General features: G+C 41.2%; 1 long non-coding RNA gene across 3 annotated transcripts in view; it reads left to right on the plus strand.

Moving 5' to 3' along the window:
• LOC117510388 overlaps nucleotides 1-20,362 on the plus strand; it is a 125,037-nt gene extending 104,675 nt beyond the window's left edge. For all 3 annotated transcript variants that reach the window (XR_004560707.1, XR_004560706.1, XR_004560708.1), the window contains 2 exons: nucleotides 4,102-4,195; nucleotides 20,211-20,362. This is a non-coding gene — a long non-coding RNA (uncharacterized LOC117510388). The remainder of the gene's footprint in view (nucleotides 1-4,101; nucleotides 4,196-20,210) is intronic.
• The last annotated feature ends 6,063 nt before the right edge of the window (nucleotides 20,363-26,425 follow it).

The following is a 26,425-nucleotide window of genomic DNA, read 5'->3' on the forward strand; positions in this document are numbered from 1 at the left end:
TGTTTATGGACAAATCAGATGTGAATGCATCACAGGATATGCAGCATGCACCATAATGCATGAGATTGTTGCTGCATATTTAAAACTGAATATGGTTGTACTCTTATGCCTGTAATCACGTTCTCAGATATGCATCCCAGAAGCTTGTGGTTTGATACCTTAAGTCAGTACCTTGGAAAACATTGAAACCAAAAGGGTTTCAGTGGTGAACCAGGACATTACATCAGTGTGCTGTGGTGTTGTTTCAACCATGGCAGAATTTTCCATGTTTATTTATACTCAACAAAAATATAAACGCAACACTTTTGGTTTTGCTCCCATTTTGTATGAGATGAACTCAAAGATCTAAAACTTTTTCCACATACACAATATCACCATTTCTCTCAAATATTGTTCACAAACCAGTCTAAATCTGTGATAGTGAGCACTTCTCCTTTGCTGAGATAATCCATCCCACCTCACAGGTGTGCCATATCAAGATGCTGATTAGACACCATGATTAGTGCACAGGTGTGCCTTAGACTGCCCACAATAAAAGGCCACTCTGAAAGGTGCAGTTTTATCACACAGCACAATGCCACAGATGTCGCAAGATTTGAGGGAGCGTGCAATTGGCATGCTGACAGCAGGAATGTCAACCAGAGCTGTTGCTCGTGTATTGAATGTTCATTTCTCTACCATAAGCCGTCTCCAAAGTCGTTTCAGAGAATTTGGCAGTACATCCAACCAGCCTCACAACCGCAGACCACGTGTAACCACACCAGCCCAGGACCTCCACATCCAGCATGTTCACCTCCAAGATCGTCTGAGACCAGCCACTCCGACAGCTGCTGGAACAATCGCTTTGCATAACCAAAGAATTTTTGCACAAACTGTCAGAAACCGTCTCAGGGAAGCTCATCTGCATGCTCGTCGTCCTCATCGGGGTCTCGACCTGACTCCAGTTCGTCGTCGTAACCGACTTGAGTGGGCAAATGCTCACATTCGCTGGCGTTCGGCACGTTGGAGAGGTGTTCTCTTCACGGATGATGCGAAGGAGATGTGTTGCACTGCATGAGGCAAATGGTGGTCACACCAGATACTGACTGGTATCCCCCCCCAATAAAACAAAACTGCACCTTTCAGAGTGGCCTTTTATTGTGGGCAGTCTAAGGCACACCTGTGCACTAATCATGGTGTCTAATCAGCATCCTGATATAGCACACCTGTGAGGTGGGATGGATTATCTTAGCAAAGGAGAAGTGCTCATTATCACAGATTTTGACTGGTTTGTGAACAATATTTGAGGGAAATGGTGATATTGTGTATGTGGAAAAAGTTTTAGATCTTTGAGTTCATCTCATACAAAATGGGAGCAAAACCAAAAGTGTTGCATTTATATTTTTGTTGTGTGATATGTCTATGGTTACAAAGACAGTTATTTTTTCACATATCACAAGGTACACGTCCAGTGCATGACACTGTCATACTGAGTGCTAGATCATATTCATGGACAGCTGTCTTCAAATGCCAGTTTGACATGATGTGACATATTTAGCTTACAATTAAACATTTGCTCTGATTATTATTCAGTCACCTGACAGTGAGGATGTGGCTTCACTGTAACAATTGTGCGTTGACACAGATAAGCATGTTTACACTCGTGGCTCTTGATTAAGTCATAAAACTTTATAGCAATTACACACTACACACATTTATTCAGCATTTGTAAGATATTAGTTAATGCTTTATTTTATCATTTGCAAAGCATTATTTATACATTAATTCTCATTAGGAAATCATTTGTAAACACACTTATAACTGTTTTTCCTGGGAGATAAGACCATTGAAAATGTGTTACTCATTTTTAAATGAAGTAATGTTTTAGTTGTTAACCAGTTGCTAGGAATTGTCTGAGGTTTATAACATCACTTAGAGTGTGGAAGTTAACAATCAACAAACTACTCACACCAACATTTATGCATGCTTTATAAAAGTAATGATTCAGCCATACTCTAATAGTTAGTGGGTCTGCTAAACTTTTACAAACACTATCAAAAAACATTAACATAGTGCATTTAGATACTAATCACCCTCTGCACACCATCATCAGCAACCGGAGGAGCCTCTTCAGCCACAGACTGCTCCTTCCCAAGTGCAGGACCAACAAACCAAAAAACTCATTTGCCCCTCAGGCCATCAGACTGGAGGAGGAAGAGTAACAGGAAGACACAGGACAGGAATGAGAGTAAACCAGTACAAATCAGTCTGGTATTTATACTGCAAACTGTTTTTCTTTTTTTACTTTCACTTTTCATACTCTGTGTGCTTCTTACCCCGTGTGCTGCTATACAATGCTGCTGGAACCTCCATTTCCCTGAGACAGTCTTCCCAAGGGATCAGTAAATTTCTATCTTATTTTATCTGATCTTATCTAATCTAATCTAATCTAATCTAATCTAATCTAATCCAAGATGTTTACAAAAATACAAGTAGGAGTAGTTTATGCCACATTCAGCATTAAATATAGCAATGTAATTACATAATCTAAATTGCTGCTACTGTACATGACTAAATTACATGAGTTAATTGAGAATGTTCACATTGTTCAATAAATATTTGTATGTTTTATAGCCCTTTGTGCTTCCCTTTTCCTAGAACAGCGACTTTGTATGTCTTTCAGTACTAATAACCTTTATAGTGCCATTGAAAATGCGTCATAAAAAATAGAGCGTCCTCACCATAGATGAGCTCACACAGCATTCTTAAGTTTGTTACTCATTCATTTTCACATTCTAAGTGATACTTAATTAACTAGAAGCACTCGGAGAAGGCCATAGGGTCACTGACATCACATGGAATACCCTTTGGCAAAGAGACTTATTCCATGTCGTTTCATGCATCTACCATCATGTTTCAGATTCAGTGGTTAAACCCTTAGATCTTCAGCAAATGTATTTATAAAGAGAAACTGCATGAACTACACAAGTTTTTTTTTTTAATTTTCTAATAAGTTGATTCAATGAGGAGAAACAAATGCCTTTGTGACCCGTCATGAAGTTAGATGTAAAAATGTTGAAATTGGCCCTACCCTGCAATGATAAAGAATCCTTAAAGAAAATTACTGGATCCGGATCGTGTTCTGGATCATTACCAAAATGTAATGACTTCTAAGTTAGGCCAAGATACACCCCTGGTAAAAATTTCATTGAAATCCATTGAGGATTTTTTTTTTTGAGTAATCCTGCTAACAAACCAACCAACCAACCAACCAACCAACAAACAGACGCGACCTAAAACATAACCTCCTTGGCGGAGGTAACAAATGGTTAATGCATTAATTTATTAAGTATTAAAAATCTGTTTATAAACCCCTTTTCATTGGGCTTATTTACTTTGAACAAGACATGTATAACTGTGTTAACAATTGACTTCCTGATGATGAATAAAGTATAAACCATGCTTTACAAACAGTGAAGAAAACATAAAAAATGCTTAAAAGGATTAAAAAGGTGTGTATTGTGGAGTTATTATGAAATGGTACTGATTAATAATTGTATGTTATAATTCAGTCTGATGACATCCTGGTTTTTCTCTCAGAAAGTTCCCGCGTAACAATGGTCTGATGAGACTGTGTTTGTCTGTGAGACATAGAAAAGAAGAGGAAGATAGAAGTAAAGTTGACTCGTATGTCATGTACTGTTTTATAACACACGCCCTTGCCCACATGTACTCACACACACACACACACACACACACAAGTACAATCAAACCCAGATCCTATGGGAGTGTATTTCTAACCCAGACTGCCATTCATTTGCTGAGGGGGTTAAAAGGCCCAGTAGTGAATCAAGTAAATAATTCACAATAGCTGAAACTCTTTCGATGTAACCCCGGAATGAACAGGGAAGGGAAACCAAAGAGAGTTAGTTACATACAGGAACACTGTGATCCTATCCACTCTTACTTAGAGTTTATGACTTAACAATGTAAAGAAGAACAAGTAGGTCAAACAACACCACCCAGTGACTCACAAAGGACTAGTGCACCTCACTCATGTGCATTTCTTGGTATATAATGCATCTGCAGCTCCACTCATTATATCCCGCGTGTGTTTTTCAGGTTGGATGGTGACCCCGTAGATGGTGACCCAGAAACAAATAATGGCACGAGTCTCCAGGCTAAAGACGTCAAGGATATTCATCTGATCTCAGAGGTGACTGCACGCTCTGTCCTTTCACTCATTACTGTTCCTGCCCTCTTCTTATATGGCCTATATTTCACAATGTGCATCCTTTTTCTCCGAGAATTCAGCGTAAAAGTGTCTGTAAGACATTTTGAGTGACATTGCTTTTGTCAAATGGCTGATTGAAGGAGACAGAGAAATACCGCGTTAATGAAATCATCTGACCCACATTCTTTAGCGCTATCTATTTCTCCAAAGACACAGAAAGGGCATTTATGCAGGTAAACCATGACTAGTCCCTGCAGCGAAAGAGGAGTTTTTCAGGAGGAAGAGGAGCATCCATTATTTACTATACTGGAGTTGCTAGACACTTAGGAGATAATGCAGTGCTTCAAGCATACAAAACATAGAGCCTCCTCGGTCCTGTTGAGGCCATTGTATGTTCTGAACATGTCTGTTTCCAACCATACTGACAGATAAAAAAGAATACCTGACTTATGTCTCCCAAAGGTTCAGATGCATGGAAGGAGAGAGAAAGAGGGCTAGAACAGAGAGGCAATGTGTGGTGTCTGTCAGTCATGTGTATGAACATGTTTCACATTCAAGTCTGTGCATCTGTGTACATGTTCCTCTCTACATTTTTGAATGTGTATGTGAATTGCTAAGTAATATGTAGGCACACCAGCATGAGAGCATACAATATACTTTACATAAAGAAATGTTACACATACAGCAAAGATGCATATCTATCCTAATAGTAGATGCATATCTATGCATACATATACCATTAACCTACATACATGTCGTTTGCTGTGAATGCATACACATGTATGGATCATGCGTGATGCATGCGTGTATGCAGGTACCATAGTAAGTGATAAGTTTTGTTCATGGAATGAATGCATGAATGTGTAGAGATCATCATATTGCCTTTGAAGCCTACATTAGATAAATTGTGGCACGCTTTTAGTTGTGACTACAGATGTTTTATTCTCTGCAGCTGTCGCTTCATGCAGTGTCAAATTTGTAGTGAAAACTGTTGAGAAAGCCAGAGCAAAGCATACAAATAATCCAATGTGTTATCCAATCTGAGACAACACCAGGCACTACGTTATGCACTAATATAATAATAATTAGTGCTGTCAAGCAATTAACAAAATTAATCTAATTAATTGCAAAGTCTGCAATTAATTAATCTAAATTAATTGCATTTAAACACATGCATTTTTAAATATCTCTCCTCAAATCGCAAAACACATACACAGGCTCTTAGAAACACAAAAACAATGAAGACCAAAAATAAATAAATAAAAATCACTCTTAAAAACAACTGCTGAAATATTTTAATGTATAAAAATAAACTGTGCGGTGTATGAACTTGGGGCATCGTGAACATACTGATAATAATTAGCTTCTTGGATCCAAGACGGGCAGCACAGTGGATTACTGGTTAGCACCGTTGCCTCACAGCAAGGAGGTCATGGGTTCAATTCCCACCCGTGGCCTTTCTGTGTGGAGTTTGCATGTTCTCACCATGTTTACGTGAGTTCTCTCTAGGTGCTCTGGCTTCCTCCCACATCCACAGACACGCAGGTTAGGTGAACTGGAAACTTTAAATTGTCCATAGGTGTGCATGCGGGTGTGAATGTGTTTGTTTGCCTATATGTGGCCCTGCGACAGACTGATGTCCTATCCAGGGTGTACCCCACATCATACCCTATGACTGCTGGGAGATAGGCTCCAGCCCCCCGTGATTAATTGGAGTAAGCAGTTGAAGATGAATGAGTGAGTGAGTGGATCCAAGACCATTTCATTTTCAAATCTGCTCATTGAATATTAAACTCTGGATAAAAAACATCATAAATCAATTGATTCTGTCAGAGATATGTATGACATTTGAGATACAACATTGACAGTTATTAAAGCAAGTTATTTTGGTCTGAAAAGCATTCAACAGACATTTCATCTATGTACATGTGCCACTGAGCAGCTTTCATTCCTCAGATCAGAGAACAACAAAGTTAAAGGCCCCTTCACACATAACACGAATGAGGCCGAATGGTGCACAAAGGAGGATTCAAATGGCACCTGTGAAAAATCTGAGCCGCACTCAAACGTCTTGTACAGCAGTCGGCACAACCATTTGGCCACAGCACATGCACAACACATTTGTGTTGCACTCGTGCTGGAAACCCATTCAAATAGCGGTCAAGATGAGGTCATAGTGCCATCTGACCATAGTCGCAACATTCGTACTGCATGTCGTACACAGGTCGGACCATTCAGACCACGGTCAAGGGGCTGCACGAAATGATTGCTCATGTCGAACCCTGGCCCAATGTCGCGATCGAGCCAGCCTTCACACCAGTGGCCGAATGAGGGTGAATGGTGGGCAAATGCCCATGTGACCCACACTCAGCCACAATCAAACTTCCAACAGCAGTAGCAGGGCACTTAGAAAATTCGAGCCCATTCATGCGGCCATCACAAATGTAGTGCCCAGGATGTCACTTGGGCGACATCGAGGGCGGCCAATGTACAGTGTATTCCTAGTGAGTACGGATTGAAACTTGTTTGATCAAGCTCTGTCGGGTTAAAATTTGGAGCTGAAGCAGTATTTGTTGCGATTCTGGTTGAGGGCACAGCTCCTTACTTTTGTTTTTGGGTGGGTTGCCAGGTCTGCACTTTATAAACCAGCCTGTTTGGAAGGAAGCCAAATTAAGCTGTTTCATCCCGTTTTTGTTTTTGTTTTTTTTCTTGGATTGTGGGCAATTGTAGTAGAAAGGTGACCTGTGGAATAGGTGTATAACATTCACATTCACCGGGCACATTGTGTAGCAATGATCTGGAGCAAGACTGAAGAAAGCCATCTATGCCTCCCACAAGACTGTTTTGAAGCCCAAAAACTGCTGCTCTCATTGTTTCCATGTTGGCACAGTTTACTGTGCCTGCATCATGGCCAACCCAGAAACCCTACAATTTTTTTTTATTTATTGATGGATCACAGATTCATCAATTATTCATGGATCATGCCTGTTGTGCAGGATAGACAAGGCACTATTATGAGGGAGGGAGGCTGTGGGGGAGCACATCAGTACATTAACATCCCACTCCATTGCTTGTGTACCCATGTCTCTTTGTGTCAGCCACAAGTGATGCAAAGGTGCAACAGTATCAGGATTAAAAAGCATCTTTTAGCAAGCACTTAAACAGACTTTCCCAAACGGGTATTTACAAAGTGTGAAGCAAATATGTTTACCCACTTCCCTCATGAGATTTGGATGAGGAGAGAAATAGGACTTGCTAAAATTTTGAGTTGCAAAGACCTGTTAGTCTGTTCTAAATGAAACTCTCTTGCAACATCTACATTTCTGTGCAGGTAAGCTGGTAATTGAAAGCTTAAGGCCCCTTCCCACATAGTATGAATAAATACAACTCAGGGCCACTCAAGGCTGTACAGCTCATATGAGCGAACCACGAAAACATTGAGCCAACGGGCAGGTGTACACAATGCCGTTGTGATGGTTCATGCACACGGGAACACAGTGCAAGCAGCTGCGTGATGTGGTTACACATGTGGTTACACATCACGCAGCTGCTGTGAAGGAAAATAAATAAAAAATAAAAAAATACATGCTGCAATGGTTTGTGCACACGGGAACACAGTATGAGCATTTATTGAATCCCTCTTATCAAGTGGACAGTACAAGTATGATCTGTCTGTTCCTCTGTAGATGACCCATGGTCACAGACATTCATGTCCGTCCAAACACGGTACGTGTTCCCCAGCCGTGACATCCAGAACCACATATCTCCACAGCCATTTCTGTGGGTGGCCACACCTCCTGTCAGTTCAGCGCACACACCAACGTGTCACTGTGTCTGTTTACAAAGCCACACTCGTGGGGCAATTCGACCGCATTCGTACTATGTTTGAAGGGGCCCTTAACATTGCTGCTTGTCAAAGAAACTATATTCACTACCTCTTTAAGGTATCTTGTTTACATCCATCCTACTTCCTTCTGTATATTTTATGTTTATCCTGTAAGCAAAAATGTGTAACATTCCTGCATGCTATATGTTGGAGGATTTTCTCTGGGTGGCGGGAGGCATATGTGGTGTCATCACAGTTTGCTCCTTAGGTTCTGCTATTCTCTGATTTCTGACCAGAACAAACACATTTGGCATTCTGTGCCAATTTCAAATTTACATTCATGAATCAGAAGTGACTTAGTTTCATCTTGGTGCACATGGCCAATAAGCCTACCTCGGTTAACAGGATCAAAACCCGGGTGAGAAAATGTTGTAACTGAGAACCAAGGAAAGAAAAGGAAATTGTTTGATAGCAGAAAAAAAAAATCCCTTTTCAAATCAGTTCCATTAATTTATACAGTACTAAATGACAAAGCAAGCCACTTCAAGGAACTATACATAGACTCACACATGGAAGATCACCTGACCTGCATGTTCTCCTACTCTGCCTGTTCCACCCACAGATGTGCTGAGCTGCTCAACATTTACAAAACACCAGACTTGACTAATCAGCTGTGTACAATATGGAACATATACAGGGCAAATGATCTCCAGGAACAGGATTGGTCTAGACCTAACTCCAAAACACTATGGTTTTTGCTCTTACTGTAAGAGCTTTTACTTATAATGTCATAACTGGATAACTGTAGACAAAACTGCCATGTGCTTTTAGATTTTGACCCCGAGAGAGCAACCATTTTCTACCTTCTCCATGTGTCATCCAGCAATGTTCATTTAGGGACCTTCCAAGACAAGCGAAGGGAAATAAAATTCTGGAGACATGCAGGTGAACCTTCAAAGTCCAAGTCCCAGTGTGCACTCACACACATACTGTGGACATCCTTATATATTTGGCATTAAAGTGCTGCATCAGCACTGAAGATAAGGGGGATGCAGAGAAGAGCGCCACATGAAGCTTTGTCTAAGATCAGCTGCCGCACACTGACAGGCAGCGTGTGCCCTTGAGCTGCTGTGAACCGGCGTGGCCGTGTGAACACTCCTCCCTTCTTCCTTTGGAGTTTGGATGTGGAAGGTACAGGCTGCTATCCTCACAGGCTTCTGTGCTGTCAGGCAAATATCAGAGAAATTTGTTGAGAAAGACAGCCCAGCCAAAAATAATCCTTTTGTACATTCTGTATAAATGACAAAACAAAATTGCTGGTAGATGCTCACTTATAGTATCTTGGAAGGGATGTGTCTGCTTTCCAGACGTGAAGAATAAGACTTCAAAGGCCAAGAAAAATAGAAGAAAGACAAGGCTGGAAAATATATTTTAATGCTGCATATATTATAATCCTGAGCAGCTGAACTGTCTGACCTGTGTACCGATCCAGCTAATCAAAGAACAGTTTCAAAAACTGAGAAGATAAATAAATAAAAATGGCACAGTGCACTGTGTCTTCTGCCTGTCCATTTGTGCTTTTCCACAGACATTATGCTGCATCTCAGGAAGTGCTAGTTGCAGCATTTTAATATTTGTGAAAATTATTTGCAAGTTATACCTTCCTACTAGCTTCAGCGGAGCACAGGCACAGTTGTCATGGTAACGGTCAAAAACAACTACATTTATTGACGAACCAGATTTCAGTAACCAGCAGATTCTGGAAATAAATTAGGCTCTTCAGAGATTTTCACTTGTTGAATGAATGTGACTGACTTCTTACCAAAATTTGGGGAAACCACTTGTACGAGTACCAATGTTCCCCATCTCTTTCTCTGCATGCTTGAAAGGAATCAAGCTAACAGTCTGCATGATGGGGTTTTTCCAACTGATGTTCTTGGAACTGCCACACAGCAGTAATATACAGAGAAAGATCATGTTCCAGGTTGTTTTTGTTGTTATGGCAAGCAGAAAAGGTTTTTACCTTTCAATAGCATGTACTGTCACGATGTGTGGCTGCTGCTCTCACTGCTAGTAGTGTTGGAATTTTCTGTTGTCCTCTCACTGAAAACAACAAAGCACCTTGAATACCATCTACTGCATGCTGCCAATATGTGATTACAGTATTAGAAGTAGATTTTTTGGGATTGTCCTCATTGTAATACAGAAAATAGAGCTTCTTGAATCAGTTTATAATGACATTAAGCAGGATTAGATACAGTGCATCGGGAAAGTATTAAAGGTGCTTCACCTTTACACATTTTGTTATGTTACAGCCTTATTCCAATATGGATACAATTCTTTATTTTTTCATCCAAATTCTACACACAATATCCTATAATGACAATGTGAAAAAGTTTTTTGAGATTTTTTGATAATTCATTAAAAATAATAATTAAAAAAAAAATCACATGTGCATGCCTAAGTATTCACAGCCTTTCTCATGAAGCTCCAAATTCTGCTCAGGTACATCCTGTCAAGCCCGGCACCAGAAAAAAACTATTAAGGGGGCGATGAGTTTATCACAGGGGGCGGGGTCGCCCCCCCCCCCCCAAAAAAAATGCTCACCGGAGGAGACGTGCCTCTGAGCGTGCGTAATGAATTGGGTGCGCTCCTGGAAAGCTCGTATTTAGGCTACACCATTGTAAGGGACTGACTGAGTAAGAGTAAAGAGTGATGACAGAATTTTTAGGGCCCGAGTAGGCAACGTCCTATGAGGACCCTATTGTAATTGCGCTGTTTATTATTATTATTATTATTATTATTATTATTAGGGCCCGAGTAGGCAACGTCCTATGAGGACCCTATTGTAATTGCGCTGTTTATTATTATTGTTATTATTATTATTATTATTATTATTATTGCCACTTTTGAAATCGAAATTTCGGCCTCTTCCTATCGTCCGGCCGGATCCGAAATTCGATATTTTGGGGGCGTCGCACATGGTTGCAGAAAAATCGCGAAATAGCGCCCCCTAGAAATTTTCAAAAACCCCCCGCATTGGGCTTTTTTCGTCGTAGCCTCACGAAATTCGGTACACATATTTATGCCAGGATGCACAAAAAAGTCTCTTACTGTCATGGTGAAATATCGACAGGAAGTCGGCCATTTTGATTTTAAGTTTCGATTTTGAGCAAATTTTTGCCATTTTTGGCCATTTCCACTACTTACATTTGAACGAACTCGTCCTAGGGATTTCATCCGATTGTCTTCAAATTTGGTCAAAATCATCACAACACAATGGTGATCAAAAGTTATCAAAAGATTCTAATTAAGTCAAAAGGCGTGGCTGCTAGGGGTCGTCAAACTTTGGCAAGCTTTTCGGAGCACGCCATTTCACTTCGAACGGCTGTCACGCCCACATACTTCATCTTAGATCCTTCAGACTTGCTGAACATGATGAGGGCTCCGTCCTGAACGTCTACATATCTTAAGTTCCCACCTGCGCCATAGCGCCCCCCCGGTGGAGGCGGGAAATGTCCTATTTTTACTTTAAGAGGTCCTGATGTCAAATGCTTAACCCAATCAACTTCATTCCACTTCTAAAACATGCAGAACAAATTGGTGAACGTAGGCGATGAACGCCGTGAAGTTACGAGTAACGGCGCTTATGTGGCGGCGTGCCGAATATTGCCCATTCGCCATGAAATTACGTTCTTCCTTTTGACGGCTTTAATTTTGTCACATCATCATGAAAATTGATACACAGGTCGAGCACAACAACCTCTTACAATTCATAGGGGCGTCGCCCATGGGCGGGGCAAAATGCCTCAATAGCGCCCCCTTGAAACTTTCAAAAACCCCTCCCCATAGGGGTTTTTTGGAGTAGGGAGATGAAAATTGGTACACATGTGTGACTTCCATAGACGTACAAAAAAGTCTCTTGCACCATGGGTCTACTCCAAACAGGAAGTCGGCCATTTTGAATTTTCTTGGCATTTTGGCGTGATTTCCACATGTTGTATTTGAACGAACTCCTCATAGGGATTTTGTCCAATGCACTTCAAATTTCTTTAACAGCATCCACAGATGATACTGACCAAAAGTTATCGAAAGCTTTTCTCTATGTTGAAGGGTGTGGACGCTATGGTGCCGCCATTTTGACCCTTTGCCATGGAACATCAAGTCATGATAACTCCTTCATGCTTTGCCTGATTGACTTGAAACTTCACATGTATGATGACGGTTGGCCCCTGAACACACCCGGCCCCTCTGTTTGTACACTGGGCGCCCCCTAGTGGATGAACAATCAACATGTCATAACTCCTTGATGCATTGTGTGAGTTGTTAAAAATTTTAACTGTGTGATGAGTAGTTGCCCCTGCATGCACATGCCCACATGTCATGGTGAAATATCGACAGGAAGTCAGCCATTTTGATTGTAAGTTTCGATTTTGAGCAAATTTTTGCCATTTTTGGCCATTTCCACTACTTACATTTGAACGAACTCGTCCTAGGGATTTCATCCGATCGTCTTCAAATTTGGTCAAAATCATCACAACACAATGGTGATCAAAAGTTATCAAAAGATTCTAATTAAGTCAAAAGGCGTGGTGGCTGCTAGGGGTCGTCAAACTTTGGCGAGCTTTTCGGAGCACGCCATTTCACTTCAAACGGCTGTCACGCCCACATACTTCATCGTAGATCCTTCAAACTTGCTGGACATGATGAGGGCTCCGCCCTGAACGTCTACATATCTTAGGTTCCCACCTGCGCCATAGCGCCCCCCGGTGGTGGCGGGAAATGTCCTATTTTTACTTTAACAGGTCCTGATGTCACATACTTAACCCAATCAACTTCATTCCACTTCTAAAGCATGCAGAACAAATTGATGAACATAGGCAATGAACACCGTGAAGTTACGAGTAACGGCGTCCATGTGGCGGCATGCCGAATATTGCCCATTCGCCATGAAATTACGTTCTTCCTTTTGACGGCTTTAATTTTGTCACATCATCATGAAAATTGATACACAGGTCGAGCATGACAACCTCTTACAATTCATAGGGGCGTCGCCCATGGGCGGGGCAAAATGCCTCAATAGCGCCCCCTTGAAACTTTCAAAACCCCTCCCCATAGGGGTTTTTTTGGAGTAGGGAGATGAAAATTGGTACACATGTGTGACTTCCATAGACGTACAAAAAAGTCTCTTGCACCATGGGTCTACTCCAAACAGGAAGTCGGCCATTTTGAGTTTTCTTCTCATTTTGGCGTGATTTCCACATGTTGTATTTGAACGAACTCCTCCTAGGGATTTTGTCCAATGCACTTCAAATTTCTTTGACAGCATCCAAAGATGATACTGACCAAAAGTTATCGAAAGCTTTTCTCTATGTTGAAGGGTGTGGCCGCTATGGTGCCGCCATTTTGACCCTTTGCCATGGAACATCAAGTCATGATAACTCCTTCATGCTTTGCCTGATTGACTTGAAACTTCACATGTATGACGACGGTTGGCCCCTGAACACACCCAGCCCCTCTGTTTGTACACTGAGCGCCCCCTAGTGGATGAACAATCAACATGTCATAACTCCTTGATGCATTGTGTGATTTGTTTAAAATTTTAACTGTGTGATGAGTGGTTGCCCCTGCATGCACATGCCCACATGTGGTCACAATGGCACTCACTGGCCTGGCTAGGCAGTCACGCGGAATGAGGGCCCGTATATGACTGCTTGCAGTCCTAGTTTTTAATTATTATTTGAACGTATAGACCCTCGGTCAAGTGATCTGCATACCACAAAACCAAACCAACAACTGATCTGAGAAATGACACGAGACAGTAGATTAACCCCACATACAGCCCTCCATCACAAGCGCAAACACAGCACAATTGGTCATGTGCGCCACTCCATGGCGCAACTACACGGAACACTATTCTTGACCGTGCGTAATGGTTCCTGATAATTCTCCAGCAACACGTGCCATTAATTGTAACGTGTGGTAACAGGTTGCAGCAGTTCCTGAGGACACCTGACACCTGAGAATTGTGTTGTTGCGTGCTATTGCGCATAACAGCGCATCGTTAAGTTCTGTCACGTTGTGAACAAGATGAATTGTCTCCACACACACACCCATATTCATCCAACCGAATTCAGATCGCTCCAGTTTTTCAGAAGAACTTTGTGACTGCATGCGTAGTTGGGCTCTGTGCCATGGAGTGGTGCAGAGAGGAGGAGGAGGACAGAGCCATATGTGTGGCTTCATGCGGATCTCGTCTCGCGCATTTTCCCAAACATCAGGCACATGCAGCAGGTGAAACACCTTCAGGAGCGCACTGAAGAGCACTGAAATTAGACTTTTAGCCAACTTGGTGTCAGCAATCAAATTGAATGCGGTGCAGCAGGGTTTAATTGTGCGCGCGCTTCTTCCTCCACCGGACTGGAGGAGGTGCAGAGATGTCTGGTTGCACGTGAGTCTCTTCTCGCTCCTCTGGCTCAGACTCGTTCTCCTGCTCATCGGTTACAACAGCAGGTGGAACACCTGCAGGAGCGTCCTGAGGACCTTCAGCAGGAACTGTGGAACGACACTTGGAGCCGAGTTTAATTGTGCGCACGTGACAGAAAACTGATTCGTCGTGGCACGCAGTGAAATGTGACGCCGCGTTACAAATCGTGTCAAAACTTGACAGTTTCCGTGTCACTTCGTAATAACCCATGACAGTTTGGGCTCCAAGAACCATCACAGGAACCACTACAAACGTTGTCACGTTCTATTAAGGATCAATACTCATCAAGACGGATCAATATGCTCAGTTGTGACCTCCACGACGTGAGACGAAATGAGGGTGGTGTGTGACATTCGTGGAAGATTTTTTGACAGGCAAAAACATGCTGCACGAATATCAAGAATATCACACACCAACACGCACTATTAAGAAACATATTCGTTAAGTCGTTAATGCGTTAATGCGTTAAGTCACATTAAGAATGTCAGGAATGTGTCACGAATTACAGAAAAATGACATTCGTGACTTGTCGTTATGTGTAAACGCAGCATTAACACCCTCCCCAAGTGAGTTGTGCTCCATGATCTGCCTTTTGCTTGGTGGACTTAACGAATCCCAGGAACTCCAGCTCTGACACTGCTTGAATAAATCGAGCATGCTTTAGTTCGTCCACCTTGCCGTAATCGCTGGACTCAGGATCCTTGCCCTCTGCCGCACTGACAAGCACAACCCTCAACTTATCAAATCGCTTTAACACAACACGCCATATCCGTTTGTTTTAAAATTAATTACTTTAGCTTATTAATTTGGTTTATTTGTTAAATACGTGATATTATTGAATAACTAATATTTTGCTATTTTTCCAGTATTTCTTTTTCTTTTTTCTTTTTATTTTTGATAACTCTCATATCTGAGGGGGCGGGGTTGATGACATGAGGGGGCGTCGCCCCCAAACGCCCCCTCGTGGCGCCGGGTCTGCATCCTGTTTCCACTGATCATCTTGAAGATGTTTTTAAAGCTTAATTGGAGTCCACCTGGGGTAAATTCAGTTGATTGGACATGATTTGGAAAGGCACACTCTTGTCTACATATAAGGTCCCACAGTTGACAGTGTATGTCAGAGCACAAACCAAACATGAAGTCAAAGGTATTGTCTGTAGACCTCCAAGACAGGATTGTCTCAAGGCACAAATCTGTGGAAGTGTTTCTGCTGCTTTGAAGGTCCCAGTGAGCAGAGTGGCCTCGATCATCCATAAATGGAAGACGTTCAGATCCACTAGGACTCTTCCTAGAACTGGCTGTCCATCTCAAGTGAGCAATGAGGAGAGAAGGGCCTTAGTCAGGGAGGTAACCAAGAACCCGATGGTCACGCTGCCAGAGCTCCAGCGTTCCTCTGTGGAGAGAGGAGAACCTTCCAGGAGGACAACCATCTCTTCAGCAATCCACCAATCAGGCCTGTGTGGTAGAGTGGCCAGACAGAAGCCTCTCCTTAGTAAACGGCACATGGCAGCCCACCTGGAGTTTATCAAAAGGCACCTGAAGGATTCTTAGAGCATGAAAAACAACATTCTCTGGTCTGAGGAGACAAAGATTGAACTCTTTGGCATAAATGCCAGGTGTCATGTTTGGAGGAAACCAGGCACCATCCCTACGGTGCAGCATGGTGGTGGCTACATCATGCTGTAGGGATGTTTATCAGCAGCAGGAACTGGGAGACTAGTCAGGATTGAGGGAAAGATGAGTGCAGCAATGTACAGAGACATCCTGGATAAAAACCTGCTACAGAGCGCTCTTGACCTCACACTAGGGCAACAGTTCATCTTTCAGCAGGACAAGGACCCTAAGCACACAGCCAAGATGTCACAGGAGTGGCTTCAGGACAACTCTGTGAATGTCCTTAAGTGGCCCAGCCAGATCCCAGACCTTATTTAAAAATAGCTTTTCTATTTTTAATACATTTCCAAAAAACTTTTTTCATGTTGTTATTATGGGGTGTTGTGAGTAGAACTTTGAGGGGGAAAAATTAATTTCCTCCATTTTGAAATAAGGCTGTAACATAACAAATGTGGAAAAGTGAAGCTTTGTGATTACTTTCCAGATGCACTGTAAATAGACGGACTGCATTTATATAGCACTTTTCCATCTGCATCAGAAACTCAAAGCAATTTACAATCATGCCTCACATTCAGCCATGCAAATTCACACACTGATGTCAGGACACCGCCATGCAAGGCACTCACTACATATCAGGAGCAACTAGGGATTGAGGACCTTGCCCAAGGACCCTTTGTGATTTTCTGGTCTGGCTGGGTATTGAATCGTGGATCCTCTGGTCTGATGCCCAATGCTTAACCACTAGACCATCACCTCTCTAGAAAGAACGTACATTGTCTTCACAGCCACATACATTCAATACAACAAAGTACGATAAAAACACAGAAATACAATGAAGATGCAAAATACAGATCTGTTGTTCCCTGTGGAAGTTATACATCACCTGTTTTTGTTTCTTTTGCCTCATTGCCTCTGGATTTCTGAACAGCCAGGTTTCATGAAAATGGCTCTAAATAAATATTTTGATCCTTGACCTCAGTAAAATCATCCTTTGCTGTATCTCAGCAACCACTGAGGCTAGAGCACAGCTTTCAAGAGTGAATTGTTCAGAAACCCCAAATTTGTATTAGATTTTTTTTTTTTTTAAATGACCAGAACTTCATGTTTTAACCTTTGTACCCAATGAAATATTGCCTCACTATATTTAATGAACTGCAGAGGCAGTTGAAAGAAAAAGAAAAAAAATTTGAATCACTTCAGGCTGAGCATCTTTGAAGTATTGTGATGCCTGAAGGCTAAAGGTAACACCTCCATTAATGTTACAGGATCTGAAAGCAATGTCAGCTATTATTCCATCTTTCATTTCTCTATTATTCCATTTTTCTTTTCTGATGCAGACAATGCCACCATGCATTGAAGATTCAAACGGAACCAGTCAAGCACCGTTATTGTGGTTCTCAAATGACACCAGCTGTTTTCTACAGCCACTGCATTCATATTGGGTCCCAGAATACGTGTTTGTCGGTGAGCACTATAGTTACAGGGAAATGCAACACCATAATGCCTTTCAGGAGGAAGGGAGTGTCAGGTATGGCGGGAGTAATGGAGGAAAGACTGGAAGTGCAGGTAACCCAGGTTAGGCCGGGTGTAAAGGGGATACGATAAGGCGTTCCCCAGACCCTGCAGTTTCCCAGTCCTCTCTATGAGAGAATAATAAGCAGCTGTAACCCTAAGACACTCCCAGGCTTGTGTCTTCAGTACAAAAACCTTCACTGGGCATCTTATCGGGTTCTAAGGATATCATGTAAGACAATACATGTGAGAAGCCCAGGAGAGACAATAGGAAGGAAGTGCAGTGTGATATGAGGGGAACTAATGTCAGCACCTATTGTTAAGCCCTTTGTTACCTTCAAGTATGCTGGGAACTCTCAGCTGACTGAACTCCTTTCATTCCAGGATGGTGCATTTAGAAAGTCAACAGCAAGTGCTGTTCCTTATACTTTGACAAACTACATACACAGTAGTATTACGAACAGGTTTCAGTGAGATGTTAGTTGGGGCCAATGGGGGTGTGATACAAATTATTCTACAACCCCTGGCAAAAATTATGGACTCACCGGCCTCGGAGGATGTTCATTCAGTTGTTTAATTTTGTAGAAAAAAAGCAGATCACAGACATGACACAAAACTAAAGTCATTTCAAATGGCAACTTTCTGGCTTTAAGAAACACTATAAGAAATCAAGAAAAAAAATTGTGGCAGTCAGTAACAGTTACTTTTTAGACCAAGCAGAGGGAAAAAAATATGGACTCACTCAATTCTGAGGAATAAATTATGGAATCACCCTGTAAATTTTCATCCCCAAAACTAACACCTGCATCAAATCAGATCTGCTCGTTAGTCTGCATCTAAAAAGGAGTGATCACACCTTGGAGAGCTGTTGCACCAAGCGGACTGACATGAATCATGGCTTCAACAGGAGAGATGTCAATTGAAACAAAGGAGAGGATTATCAAACTCTTAAAAGAGGGTAAATCATCACGCAATGTTGCAAAAGATGTTGGTTGTTCACAGTCAGCTGTGTCTAAACTCTGGACCAAATACAAACAACATGGGAAGGTTGTTAAAGGCAAACATACTGGTAGACCAAGGAAGACATCAAAGCGTCAAGACATAAAACTTAAAGCAATATGTCTCAAAAATCGAAAATGCACAACAAAACAAATGAGGAACGAATGGGAGGAAACTGGAATCAACGTCTGTGACCGAACTGTAAGAAACCGCCTAAAGGAAATGGGATTTACATACAGAAAAGCTAAACGAAAGCCATCATTAACACCTAAACAGAAAAAAAACAAGGTTACAATGAGCTAAGGAAAAGCAATCGTGGACTGTGGATGACTGGATGAAAGTCATATTCAGTGATGAATCTCGAATCTTCATTGGGCAAGGTGATGATGCTGGAACTTTTGTTTGGTGGCGTTTCAATGAGATTCATAAAGATGACTGCCTGAAGAGAACATGTAAATTTCCACAGTCATTGATGATATGGCACTGCATGTCAGGTAAAGGCACTGGGGAGATGGCTGTCATTACATCATCAATAAATGCACAAGTTTACATTGATATTTTGGACACTTTTCTTATCCCATCAATTGAAAGGATGTTTGGGGATGATGAAATCATTTTTCAAGCTGATAATGCATCATGCCATAGAGCAAAAACTGTGAAAACATTCCTTGCAAAAACACATCAATAAATGCACAAGTTTACGTTAATATTTTGGACACTTTCTTATCCCATCAATTGAAAGGATGTTTGGGGATGATGAAATCATTTTTCAAGATGATAATGCATCTTGCCATAGAGCAAAAACTGTGAAAACATTCCTTGCAAAAAGACACATAGGGTCAATGTCATGGCCTGAAAATAGTCCGGATCTTAATCCAATTGAAAATCTTTGGTGGAAGTTGAAGAAAATCGTCCATGACAAGGCTCCAACCTGCAAAGCTGATCTGGCAACAGCAATCAGAGAAAGTTGGAGCCAGATTGATGAAGAGTACTGTTTGTCACTCATTAAGTCCATGCCTCAGAGACTGCAAGCTGTTATAAAAGCCAGAGGTGGTGCAACAAAATACTAGTGATGTGTTGGAGCGTTCTTTTGTTTTTTATGATTCCATAATTTTTTTTCCTCAGAATTGAGTGATTCTATATTTTTTCCCTCTGCTTGGTCTAAAAAAGTAACCGTTACTGACTGCCACAATTTTTTTTTCTTGATTTCTTATAGTGTTTCTTAAAGCCAGAAAGTTGCCATTTGAAATTACTTTAGTTTTGTGTCATGTCTGTGATCTGCTTTTTTTCTACAAAATTAAACAACTGAATGAACATCATCCGAGGCCGGTGATTCCATAATTTTTGCCAGGGGTTGTATTACAATGTGACCCCCCAAGCTGTGGTTTGTCACAGAAAAAAAAGTTTCTAGACAGTTTTGTGTTCAGCAGAACATATGACAAAAGTGTTATTATTACCATAACCTGTAAGAAAGAGATATAATGTACTACATGTAATTCAAATACTGTATGGGGAACTATTTTGACATGTTTGAATAATTACCTTACTTTTTCTTTTAGGTAAAAATGTACCTGAAGTCAACGAGAGAAGATCCCGGATGCAATTGAAACTGGAGCGTTGAGAAGTGCACAATTCTCTCTCCAAGACTTTGACCTGGATTATGATTGAATTCATGGGACTGAAACACCAAATTGTTCCTTGTTGGACGGAGAAAAACTTTTCTTTTTCTTTTTTCTTTTGTTATGCTGAAGAGAATGTGCTACTTCAGAAGATAAACTTTTTCATTGATAATGAGCAGGAAGCTCTTGTGTGAAAAGTTAATTTAACTTTTTTCAACCCTAGTCATATTAAAATGTTGCTAATGAGTGCTGTACTTAACTTTGACAACTGCTTAGTTTGTGAAAAGTGCATCTTTTTTTTGTTGTTGTTTGTTTGTTTGTTTGTTTGTTTGTTTGTTTGTTTGTTTGTTTTTGACAAATACGTTTAGGAAAAAATGAATAAAGCCAGTTATCCACATGCTATGGTTGCATTGCGTCATGTATCTATCACACCTTTGTCACCTTTTTTGGTCCATCCTACACATGTAATTTCTTCTGGTGAATTTGATGAAATGGCATGAGAAGGAAAGAGAGAGGGAGTGGGAAAAGATAGAGAGTGAATTTCTGAGTGACATTAATTGCGTCGTGGACTGTGTGTGTGGAGAGTTACGGAACTAAAAAAAGAGACAGACGATTGTTGGAATAAAAAGAAAGTGTGGCTGGGATTATTATCAGAAAAGTACTGTATAATATATGGTTTTCAGACAAATAAATAAGCAGCTATTCAACCTCCAGTCTGAGCATAATTATGTTGTGCCACAGCTACTTTTTTCTGTATTTTTTCCATTCATTTCAATTTATTCATACAGCGCCAAATCAAAGCGTAAGTCGCCCCAAGGTACTTCACATGGATAAGGTCTAACTTTACCAACCCCACTGCACAAGCACATAGGTGACAGTGGTAAGAAAAACTCCCTCTAGCATTTTTGAGGAAGAAACCTCAAGCAGACCAGACTCAGATGGGTGACCCACTGCTTATACCATTTTAACAATACCAGGGTTCACATTAAATACCACAGAGTTGGACAAACATGCAAAACACAATATAGTTAAAAAATAAAGTTCAGCATGCAAAGTGCAATTTCGGTGTCCATTTTTAGCAAGACTCATGGGTAGGTAATCGGCCTATCCTTCAGTCATGGGTCCAACATCCGGCATTGGACTTTGATTCCCCAACAGTAACCACAGCACCTCAAACAGAGAGAAAGAGAGCAAAATCAATCAGCCAGAAGTACTGTAACAGTACATAAAGCATTAAATCCCACCAGTAAACCAACAGTGTAGCACAGAGGTTACCAATATGGTCGCAGGCAGCTCGCCCTTTGTTTCACCAAACAGACCCAGAATTTAAAGATAATGAGGCAGACACCTGCTCCATTGTTAATGACAACAAGTAAGAAAAAGAGGAAAAGATGGTTGGTTTGATACAACAGGAGTTAATCAAATTGAATGTATAGGCCCCATCTTCCACTTTTTCAAAAAATAGCACACAGCAGAACAAAAGTACTGATAGCAGTTTCCACCTGACACAGTTGTGGTTTTAATGCTGAGTGTCTAAGTTGTGTAAACAGTGAGTAAATTGTTATCATTCATCTGCCCATGGGTGTGTTAGTCTGTAAAGGACTTGTGGTCAGGCACAGTGGTGGTGTGCTGATACTGTAATCAGCAAAAACCTGGTTTAAAGCCTGTTCCCAGTGTATCTGTGGTATTTAAATAATGCAATACTCAGATGCAGCTTGACGACATACTTGGCACAACCTGTACTCCATGCTTGTACACACAATAATGCTGAATTTAAAATGAACTTCAAAAGAAATAGCAGCAAACACTCATGGAAAAATACAAAACTTCACCTGAAAGGTCCACGTCAACAAGCTTTGCTGGTAGATGTCATACTGCAAAGGGTCACCACAGCAGATAGATACAGGTCCGCATGGGTATTTAGCACAAGTTTTACACTGGATGCCCTTCCTGATGCAACTACAGTGTGACCTGGATAAGCACCCGGGACCTGGTCTTCTGAAGAAGTCTCCCATCAAAGTACTAACTAGGAACCACACTGCTAAGCTTCTGAGATCTGACAGGATCAGGCTTACGCAGAGGAGACTGGCCACTAAAATGCGAAAAATAAACCTATGCATAAAAATTATTTAAAAATGCAGTTATTCTTACATTTACTTTGACTTCTATTGCTAGCCGACAGTATGAACCCAATAAATTTAATCGTTTGTGTGATCAGCTTCCTTTATTAACATAATACATTCCTCATTTACGGCCCGCAACCCATTCTAAAGAAAAGTTGTGACCAGGCAATTTATGGCTAGTAATTAGGTAAAGGCAGTATCCTCAAAAAGCTGGGCCTTTGAGGAGCAAAGCTGGGCAGAAGATCTTCAGTTTGTCAAAAATAAGAAAATTGTTGAAAAAAGAAAGATTGGAATTGATTTGCATATTTCTCCCGCTACAGTGCATGATATCAAACAATTCAAGGATTCGGATGGAATTTCAGTACATAAAGGGCAAGGCTGCAAGTTTAAGATGATCACCTGTGATCACTGCTCCCTCAGATGGCACTGCATAAAGAACCATCATTCATCAATAGCTGATATAACCACATGGGCAAGGGATTACTTTGGAATAATTTGTGAAGTACTATAATATGGAGTTACATTCACAAATGCCACTTAGAACTTTACTGTGCAAAAAAAAAAAAAAAAAAAGCCTTATTTTAATGTTGTCCAGAAGCAGTGTTGCCAACTCTGGGCTTGGATGCATCTGGGTTGGACCATTACACAGTGAAAACCACATTCTGCACACATTACAAAGGCATACCTGCTACCTGCAGAATGGACCTTTCTCCATTCGAGAACGTGTGGAAAAATTTGAAATGAAAACTGCAACTATGACAACCCCATACTGATGTACACTTTAAGATGTGTTTGCAGGTAGAATGAGACAAAATAACGCCTGAAATGCTTTGTCTGATTGTTTTGAAATGTGTTTCAGGCCTGACATGCAGGCCTGAAACATGCAGGCCCATCCATCTTCTGTACCCACTTACTCCAAGTAAGGGTCATGGGGAGGCTGGAGACTACCCCAGCAGTCATAGGGTGTGATACAGGTGCACCCTGGACAGGTCATGTGATGGATGCCGAATGTCCTAAAATAAATAGAAATATATTCACTTACCTCTCTAACACGGACAGAGATGAGCAAACCGCATGTTGGTGTACTTGGATGCTGATGCCAGGTGTCGCAGTGTGATGGCTAGCTTTATTCCGGGATCAATAAGAGCTCTCAACCATGTGTGCTGCTTGGTCATTCTGGGACTGACTCTCCTGTGGACCTCCCCAAACATCTCTGGCGGCATTCTGAGGAAGTTGACAAAGTACTTCTCATCTTTTGTCTGAAATTCGACCATACATTGGTAATTCAGTCCAAACTGATGCTAAGCCATTCTCTAAACCATCATCTTCTTCTCTGGCCCCTTCTCCTCTGTCTTCTATTGCATAAACAGATGTAAATTTCATATTGGCATTTTTCAGGTTCAGCTGTGCTTGTAGGAGGGCTGCTTGCTACCGCAGCTGGAGTCTGAGGGCACACTCCATGGGACCTCTGAGGTCTTCACTTCAGAGAAGCTGATGAAGGACTGAGGCCCTCAGGAAAGGACCTCATTTTATATGCCCTGGTGGAACCCTAGAAAGTAGAAAACCATCTGTTTCTTAAGTGGCAGTTACCCTTTATTTTTGTGGTCCTTATATTGTACTTAACATGTAATCATGTGTGGGTTGACTGATTGCCGTCCGCTAAGCCATCCATTCCTCAGCCACTATGCCTCCGGTATATTTGCACTGGGGGACTGTTTTATCAATTTCATATTCAGTATTAATCCATCCTCGGGTCATACAAATGGACAACCACAGAATAAGAAGTGAAATGAGTACTTGAGTACTAATGAGTAATTGACTGTAGAACAAGTACAGGACAAAAAGGCATAAGAAACTCAATTGTTAAATGGGTGAAGCTCTCCATCAGCTGTCCACTCAAAGTTTTGAGCATGCATAAACTTTCCACTGGACTTTATGGACATAAATAAGAAAAAGGACTTGTACAGGACAAAAACAGACCTAGAAATCAATATCAAATTTCATATCTGTCACTCATATATTTTCTCAATCCATCACAGTGTGACAGTCGCTTTAGGGAGCTACATTGGGCCTCAAAAAGTGTGCAGTACTTTCTTCATGCCAAAAAACATGGCCATAAACAATTAAGAGGATGCATTTTAACCTCTTTGCTCCCAGTGCCCTAGTTCGTACTCGTATTTTTTGTTGGCTATGCCCTAAATTCACTTGTGTCATACGTCCAAAGACTGAAATAAATCGTCCAGATTGGGCCTTACATGTGTATGAGGCTAGGGCGCGGGGGGAAAAAAAATCTAAATTTCAAGTTTCCTTTTAAAGGTCCCCAACACTGTTCAAGCTAAAAGTAACAGTGCCACACATTTTCTGAAAAATGGTTTAGATGAAAAAGAAGCCTCTTCTTTCTTTCATTACTCTACATTTAGTCGCCTCTCTGTTTTGCCATTCTTCATGGTGCTCCATTTTCCCTTCCCTTCCTAATCATATTAATTCGGTCTCAGCCTGCTTAACATTAATTCTCAATTTTTCACATGCTTACCCATCTTCATTTCCTTTACCAGCATCACTCTTCCTTTTATATCTCCAGCCTTCTCCCGCCCCTTCTGTCACTCTGTCTTCACCCCACCCTCACCCATTTTCTCGCTACCTTTCTTCCCCTCCGTCTCATATGTCATATCAGAGTAGGGTGTTCCGCTTCTCCTGTCATCACATTTTTCACACAGCACCATCCTTTAATTGGGCCTGTATCATCATATCATCTCACGTAGAATGCCTGATCACAGCAGTAGCTGAAGGATGGCCTCCACCTATCCTGAAGCAGACAGGTGCATACACACTGCAGACATGAACAAACGTGCGCTCACACAAGCACACACATCAGTGGCTGTATTGGGCAGGAATCCCAGATGATGGCTTTGTCTGCGCAAGTTTTTACACCTCATGTTTGCTACCAAGTTGCCCACATGATTGCTGCAGTGTGACAGGTGAGATGGTGTGTGTTCCAACACTGTCCAATGATGTTTGTATCAACTGCTAGTGGCTTTTGTGAAGAGACAAAGAATGCCCTGGAGCCAGCTGTGCCACATCTACAGGTAACTAGTGAAATAAAGGAAGCATCAGCACAAAGTGTCTCAGCGGTGCTAAAATAGCACAGACATGTCTTGGTAGCAATTTGAGGGATTCAACACAAATCCTGTGCGACGCAATCACTGGTGTTGGCAGCGGGTAATGTTCTGTTCAAAAATATTCTACTCTGTTGCATTGAGAAATGGTGGCAAAGACCATCGTTGGTTCTCCATGGCCTTTCCTACTCTAACTGGTAAAAATAGAAAATAGCATTCTATTTTTTGTTTGTTTTGTATTTATGCACAGTAAATGTTTGTGCAGTTGTTTGGTGCATTCACAGATGAGATGACTTTTATCATTTGTGTATTTTTATTTGTGTATCGTGTGTGTTGGTATGCCTGTGCCATTTTATTGCTGTGCTTGACAAAAACATCTGCAACAGTATAAGCTAAAATAACACAACAATGTAAACATATTGACCCTCAAAGACATGTTTGGAAGTCCGACAATGAGTATGCAACCTATAGTTTGAGAACACAATGTCATAAAATTTTGTATTTTGCTAGAATGCTTCTTTTCTCCTCAATAATGTTAAGGTAAGAGTAACAAGTACTTTTTGTAATGAATCAAGACAAAGACCCCAGTGTAGAGAACCTCAATGAAGGATTAATGAAACAGGTTTTGATGTACTAAATAATAATAATGTTATTTACAGCTTGGAGCAGTAGACATGGGAGACAGATGTAGTAGTCTATAACTCAGGTCAAGTACACAGCAATCAGTCCAAATCTTGTTTGAGGGGGAATAGTCCAAAAACCAGAGAACAGCTCAATAACTACACATTTCAATCACAATAGTCTGTCAAGAGGTTAGGCAGCAGAATTATCCAAAACACAGAATGAGTTCAGTAGCCAGAGTCTCCTATACCACAGAGTCCAAATGACAAGCAAAAGACACTATTCTGGAATGGTA

This window comes from Thalassophryne amazonica, chromosome 5 (assembly GCF_902500255.1).
Source record: "Thalassophryne amazonica chromosome 5, fThaAma1.1, whole genome shotgun sequence".
NCBI lineage: Eukaryota > Metazoa > Chordata > Actinopteri > Batrachoidiformes > Batrachoididae > Thalassophryne > Thalassophryne amazonica.